The sequence below is a fragment of the Dermacentor albipictus genome, chromosome 5 (genome assembly GCF_038994185.2).
Source record: "Dermacentor albipictus isolate Rhodes 1998 colony chromosome 5, USDA_Dalb.pri_finalv2, whole genome shotgun sequence".
Classification (NCBI taxonomy): Eukaryota; Metazoa; Arthropoda; class Arachnida; order Ixodida; family Ixodidae; genus Dermacentor; species Dermacentor albipictus.
The window spans coordinates 81,545,471-81,552,330 of record NC_091825.1 but is presented as its reverse complement, the minus strand read 5'-3'; the positions used below and the strand labels follow the sequence as shown (position 1 = coordinate 81,552,330).

The following is a 6,860-nucleotide window of genomic DNA, read 5'->3' as shown; positions in this document are numbered from 1 at the left end:
ATTATTGTTGCGCGGCAGATACACTCTTAAAACGGTTGCACCCTTTGGGGTGTATATTTGTCCCACAACAATAATCGTCATCTGCCTTGCTTGCGTTTCCTTTCCTGAAAACTCGGCGCTCGCTACTTTCCTGTCGAGAATGCTGCGTCACACTGATAAGGCGCATGCCGTTCGTGACTGGAAAGTACCGTGCTCGCAGCGTTAAAGAAAGGAAACGCGGGCAGCACGGATGACGATTATCGTTGTGGGACAAGATACGCCCCAAAGGGTGTAATTTTTTTGAGAGTGTATACAGCCCAAAGGGTGCAAACTTTTTTACACTCTTAAAATTTTACACCCTTTGGGGCGTATCTTGTCCCACAACAATAATCGTCATCCGTGTTGCCCGCGTTTCCTATCTTTAACGCTGCGAGCCCGGCACTTTCCAGTCACGACTGGCATGCGCGTTATCAGTGTGACGCAGCATTCTCGACAGGAAAGTAGCGAGCGCCGAGTTTTCAGGAAAGGAAACGCAAGCAGGGCAATGACGATTATTGTTGTGGGACAAATATACACCCCAAAGGGTGCAACCGTTTTAAGAGTGTAAGACTAGTGTAGAGTGTAATCGTCATCTGCCTTGTTTGAGTTTCCTTTCATGAAAACTCGGCGCTCGCTAATTTCCTGTTGAGAATGCTGTGTCACACTGATAACGCGCAAGCCGTTCGTGACTGGGAAATACCGGGCTCGCAGCGTTAAAGAAAGGAAACTGTGTGTGTGTGTGTGTGTGTGCGTGCGTGTGTGTGTCTGTGTTTGTGCGTGTGTAGGTGCGTGCGTGCGTGCGTGCGTGCGTGCGGATAGGTGGGACAGTAGGCAAAATAAAAACAAAAACTTGGTGGCGCAACCCACTGCCCCATTTCGAAGGAGACGCTCATAACACCCTTCCATCCATCGCGAATGCATGTTCAACGACAGCCTGCACTCAGTTGTCGCTATCTTTCAAAGCCATCTAAACATGCACATCTGGTCGCCTGAGCGCCCGCGCTTCTGAAGTTCCTCGCAAAGTTGAAGGAACTATAGATAGCAACAATAAATCAATTTAAACGTGCTGACATTCATTCAGAACACCAACTTTCATTTGGTCGAATATGGTTATGAGACAAAAAGGAAGCTACAACTGGTTCTTTTCGAACTTCGTGCCGGAACCTGCGGACCCGCCCACCTATGGTGCACATCGCGGATATTTCAAATATTTTCTCGTACTTTAAACGTAGGAGCAGCTCTCGGAACTTGCTAGCTTGAGTCTCTGTTTCCTTTAGGATAACCGATAAGTAATTAACCAGAACCGATAACGGATGTAGGAGAACAATCTCGCACGGCATGTCATCAATGCAATGAGTATTCTTTCTTTGTTACTCACGCAGCTGCTAAAGGGACCTGTGTAGGCCTGTGCCGCAGCTATCGTCCATCACGTCGCGATTTGTATGAAACGCACTATATTTCTATCACAATCACTTGGGGTTATCGCACGTTAAAAACAACGACAATTCAATGAGTTTACTGCAAAGTTACTTTTGAAGTCCAACCAGTAACTTACGTACGCTACCTAGGTCGTTTCATTGTGGCTTGCTCCCCAATATATTGTGGCATTTGCCATTACATAACGGGCGATGAACCAAGAAACCGGCGGTTAAACGGAGGAGGGGAGAAAAAAAAAAGCTTTTGAGTAAGTGTAAGGTAAAGTAAGGTGTAAATTCTGAAATAAAGGGAAAATAAGCTAATTCTAGAGAGGCTCCGTGCACGGGTTGCAGTTGCTTCGTTCACACAGATTGAAAACTTCTGCGTGAGTTACTTTTCTAATGCAGTTGTAATATGTAGCGCACACGAAAGCCCATTGTTCCTGACAACTTGACAAATGAGGTAAAGGGTACACCCTTTAGCTATCGTTGCACGGAAAATGCATTCGCACCTGCGAAATGGCACCATTTCGCTGCAACAGAAATTGCCAGCGTTTGTTTCGCTGCATAGCGGATGACTTCGTCTAAAAGGAGGTCGCCATGCGAGACTACACGGCGTCTCCGTATATATAGACACGAGGCGTTTAAAAATACCTACTGGCTTGCCGTCCAGCAGTCGTGGCCGAGTGGTTAAGGCGATGGACTAGAAATCCATTGGGGTCTCCCCGCACAGGTTCGAATCCTGTCGACTGCGCAGTGTTCTTTTGATTTTTTTATTAAGCTGTTAAATCTTCAATTATGCTGCCGCTTCTGTGAATGATTGGGGAAGCAGCGCATTTCATTTTAAGAAACGGTAATAATAATAATCTCGCAGCATTCTCACAGAATTGGCGAGAGTAGTCGTAGGCAGGCAAATGGTGTCGGATATTAGCCCCCCCCCCCCCCCCCAAAAAAAAAATACTGTTAGCGACGCGAATTACATTACAAACACCGTGGTTCTCGTGATTTAAGTGAAGAAATAAATGAGTTTGGCGTGCCAGTGAACTGTGACAAAATGCATTTCGAAGGAGATACTCAAGATAATTTATGGACAGAATAGTAGCCATACTTGCAACGCTAGTAATACTTATGTAACGAACATCATAATTAAAACAGTATTAAAGTGTGATTTTTAGTTTTCTATAATTCGGCCTACGTGTTTTTTTATTTCCACCGGAAAGTTAGTTTTCTTTTCCAGTGACTATATTTTTACAGATGAACATTCACCGCCTTTTTTCGGGGCGTAATTTTTGGGGTCGAGCTTGCCCGGGATTTCTTTCTTTCTTTTATGCGAAGCATATTACGAGAGCACAACCCAGCTCCTCAGGCGCGGCGGTGTCGCCTTGAAACCACGTGACACCGTGACGACACGACAGAGGAGAAGTGGCTTTGGCTCAACTCTTGCAAGACGGGCTGGGTGGGAATCGAACCAGGGTCTCCGGAGTGTGGGACGGAGACGCTACCACTGAGCCACGAGTACGATGCTTCAAAGCGGTACAAAAGCGCCTCTAGTGAATGCGGTGTTGCCTTAGAAACGAGCTGTTTCTAAGGCTCAGGCATGCGTCGCTTGCTCAGGCACACATTTCGTTGCCGCGCCGAACGCTGCGTTGCTCGACGCTCACCGCGTCCAATGCGGGGCGTCCAAGGCGAAGCAGAGTAACGCATGAGTTGTTTCTTAGTCTAGCCGAACCAAATATAGCCAAGCAACAGCAGTTCACCAAGCTAAACAGTGGTTCAACAACTAAAATAAAGGCTAGTATGCTTCGCATCCTGGGCTTAACCTTACCTAAGCCACAGCCATTTTTTCTTTCTTTCTTTCTTTCTTTCTTTCTTTCTTTCTTTCTTTCTTTCTTTCTTTCTTTCTTTCTTTCTTTCTTTCTTTCTTTCTTTCTTTCTTTCTTTCTTTCTTTCTTTCTTTCTTTATATCCTGCTGTTCAACACGGTAGTTGAATACACAGAGTTACAATGTTTACGAGAACTGGTCTTGCAAAAGGGCAACACCACACGGTGTTTTCACAGTGCGGAAATTATACGAACGTGCGAGTGACATCATTTGATACTCAACGCAAACAGGGTAATACTTTATTTGTAATATTACGTGGCTACAGAGCTATAACGAATACTACAAAATGATATTACTCTCGCCTTTAACACGCTTTTTATTTTAGTCGCATTGGCAAGCAAAACTGACGCTCGCAAGTAAAGACCGTTTCACATAGTACGAATTTGCGTTTTCGCTCTTGCGAATTCGCTGTTGCGACAAATGAGCCGTCGGACCCTTCGGGCGTGGGATTTGCCGATGTTCGGAGGGGTGAACTTCTGCGCGAAAACGCACATGCGGCAAGAACGGGGAACCAATCGCAACGTGGACCGTGTAAACACGTCACTGTGGCCTTCCTACTTAATTTTGGTTTTGATAAAGTAACGCACTCAATCGCAAAAATCTTTCACGAAAACAGTTCTTAAGTTTATTTATTAAGACTTTATTAGACTTTATTATTCTGATTTATTAAGACTAACTATGTAATTAGGCTGAATACGAAAAATATAATCTATCTACAATCGACGGCAATAACATTACCTTGTTTCGGCCCAGCTATGTGGTGGTTAGATATATATAAATTTTCGGGCACGTGTACCAGAAATGAACGTGCTATTTTCACTCGAAGAGCTCGATGCTGCGTTGGCGACCTGCAGGTGTTCTTCGTCACCAGGACCTGATGGCATCACGTATGCTGCTCTATGCCACCTTGGACATGACGCACGTGATGAGCTGCTCAACTACTACAACGAGTCTTGGCAGAACAGCGCCGTTCCTAAACAATGGAAATCGAGCCGCTTGATCCCCATTCTGAAACCTGGAAAGTCTCCGCTTGAGATCTCATCATATCGTCCGATTGCGCTTTCGAGCTGCGTCGGCAAAGTGATGGAAAGAACGATTTTTGCTCGATTGGAATGGTACCTAGAACGATTCAAGATCTATCTGGACGCCATGACAGGTTTTCGTCGAGGTCGCACGTCCATCGACAACGTCATTGACATCGTAACATGGGCCTAAAATCAAAAAAGCCTCAAGCCGCTATCTGCGGCACTTTTTCTGGATATAAAAGGAGCATACGACAACGTCGCCCGTGAGGCCATGCTAAACTCACTTGAGGCTGTTGGAGTTGGTGGCCGGATGTATCAATGGATTCGGGACTATTTGACTGAGAGGCGCTTTTTCTTACAGACCGAAGACGGCCCAACTTCAGACCATTACATCTGCCGTGGTGTGCCGCAGGGTGAAGTGTTGAGCCCTATTTTGCTCAACCTCGTCTTGGTAGGACTAGTGGATTACCTACCCCAGACAGTACATGTCTCAATATACGCCGACGACATTTGCATCTGGGCCTCTGCGGTGACTCGCCCTCAGCTAAGAGCCAGGCTTCAGCGGGCGGCAACCATGACGGCTTCTTATCTCCGAGAACAAGGCCTCAGTGTGTCTACTGAAAAGTGCGCATTACTTGGTTTTACGCGGAAACAAATGTCATCGTATCCTGTTGCCATCAATGGCCAAGCTGTATTCTATGTTAAGACGCATCGCTTTCTGGGCGTCATCATTGACCGCAACCTCTCGTGGAGCCCTCACTGCGTATATCTGAAGAAGAAGCTAGTGGCCATTGCTCAGGTCTTCAAATTTCTATGCGGGAAAAACTGGGGTACACCAGTCCATTCTATGCTGCAGCTGTACAGGGTTTTGTTTCTCGGACTACTACGTTACAGCCTACCAGTATTGTCAAATGCATGCAAGACGAACTTTCGCGCCTTGGAGACCATACAAGGTCAAGCCCTACGCACGTGTTTAGGGCTGCCTCGGTGCACTTCAACAGCAGCAACAATCGTCATCGCAGGAGACCATACAATCCAGACACATGTAGCTGTCGACTCTCTCAGAGCGCACATTCGCCACCTGTCAAGGATCCCCGATCATCATTTGGCCTCCCTACCAGCCGAGAGACCTCAAGCGACCTTTTCACGAGTGATTAGCGCTCATCAAGAGTACATACCGGCATCTTTTACACCGGCAGCGAAGCCTTCCTCTCCCCTGTGGTGTCTGCGACAGCCTCAAGTGAATTTTGCTATTCCTGGAATTACAAAAAAGTCCAATCATCCATCGCCGGCTCTGAAGCAACTTACGCCCCTATAACTGCACCAGACGTATCATGACCGCATACATATATATATACCGATGGTTCGACCTCACCTACCAGCTCAACTGCCGCATTCGTCGTTCCAGCCAAGAACGTTACAGTTAAATTCAAATTGTTGCACACGACTACATCTACATCGGTAGAACTTGCAGCTCTCCATGCCGCTATGATGTACATCACCGAAGAGCCAACAGAGAAATGGGTCGTATTTTGTGATTCTAAGGCAGCCCTTCACAGCATCAAGTCCGCATTACGTCACAGAACTTACGAGCAAATGACATCTGAAATCAGGGAACTGCACCACCATGCTCTGGAAAGAGGACACCACCTTATATTTCAGTGGATTCCTGCTCACTGGGGCATCGTCGGCAACAACCTAGCTGACAAGGCTGCCCGGTGTGCCCACGAAGATACCAAGACGCGTCCAACACCTTTGGCGAGGTCGGACGCTGCCAGAGAACTTCGCCAACTTGCGCGCAAGAAGTCCCAAGATCTCTGGATTTCAAGTGGTTTCAATTGCAGATTACGTAAACTGGACCCCACGCTTCGGCTACAACTGCCATCTAGGCTTTCCCGCGGCGAAGCAACCTTGTTGTGTAAGCGACTGGGGGTGGCGTTCACGAACGCATACTCCTACCGTATGGGAATGGCCGAGAGCCCGATGTGCGACTCCTGTGGGTGCGAGGAGACCATCGAGCACCTATTGTGTACCTGCCCTCGCTACGATGTCCAACGCCTCTCTCTGCGGGCAACTTTACGCAGACAGGACTCGAGGCCTTTCACCGAGTCAAAGATACTCGGACCGTGGCCACACCCGTCACTGGCTCGAAAAGCGATTCGTGCACTAGTGCGGTACTTGAAGTGCACGGGCTTAAGAGACCGTTTATAGTGTCCTTGTGTATGGTGTCCCTCCCACACGTACCCAGTGGTTACCGTCTCCCTTTCATCCTCTTTCTATTCCCCTTTCCCCCACCCCCAGAGTAGGGTAGCAAACCGGATGCTGTTCTGGTTGACCTCCCTGCCTTTCCTACCCTTGTTTTCTCTCTCACTCTCTCTCTTCGTGCATGATAGTTGGGGCACCCGGTACAGTTTGTTAACTTTTTACGGACCTCTCGGGTGGCTGTGAGACATCTTTATTGAGGTTAATATTTTTGTCTTTCAATTTGCTTCTCACAGACAGTACATCATCTTTAAACTA

At 47.2% G+C, this 6,860-nt stretch overlaps 1 non-coding gene across 1 annotated transcript; it reads left to right on the top strand.

The window, feature by feature from the left end:
- The first annotated feature begins 2,105 nt into the window (after positions 1–2,105).
- On the top strand, positions 2,106–2,187 carry TRNAS-AGA (transfer RNA serine (anticodon AGA)). The gene has a single exon. It is a non-coding gene; the product is annotated as a tRNA-Ser (tRNA).
- Positions 2,188–6,860: the final 4,673 nt, after the last annotated feature.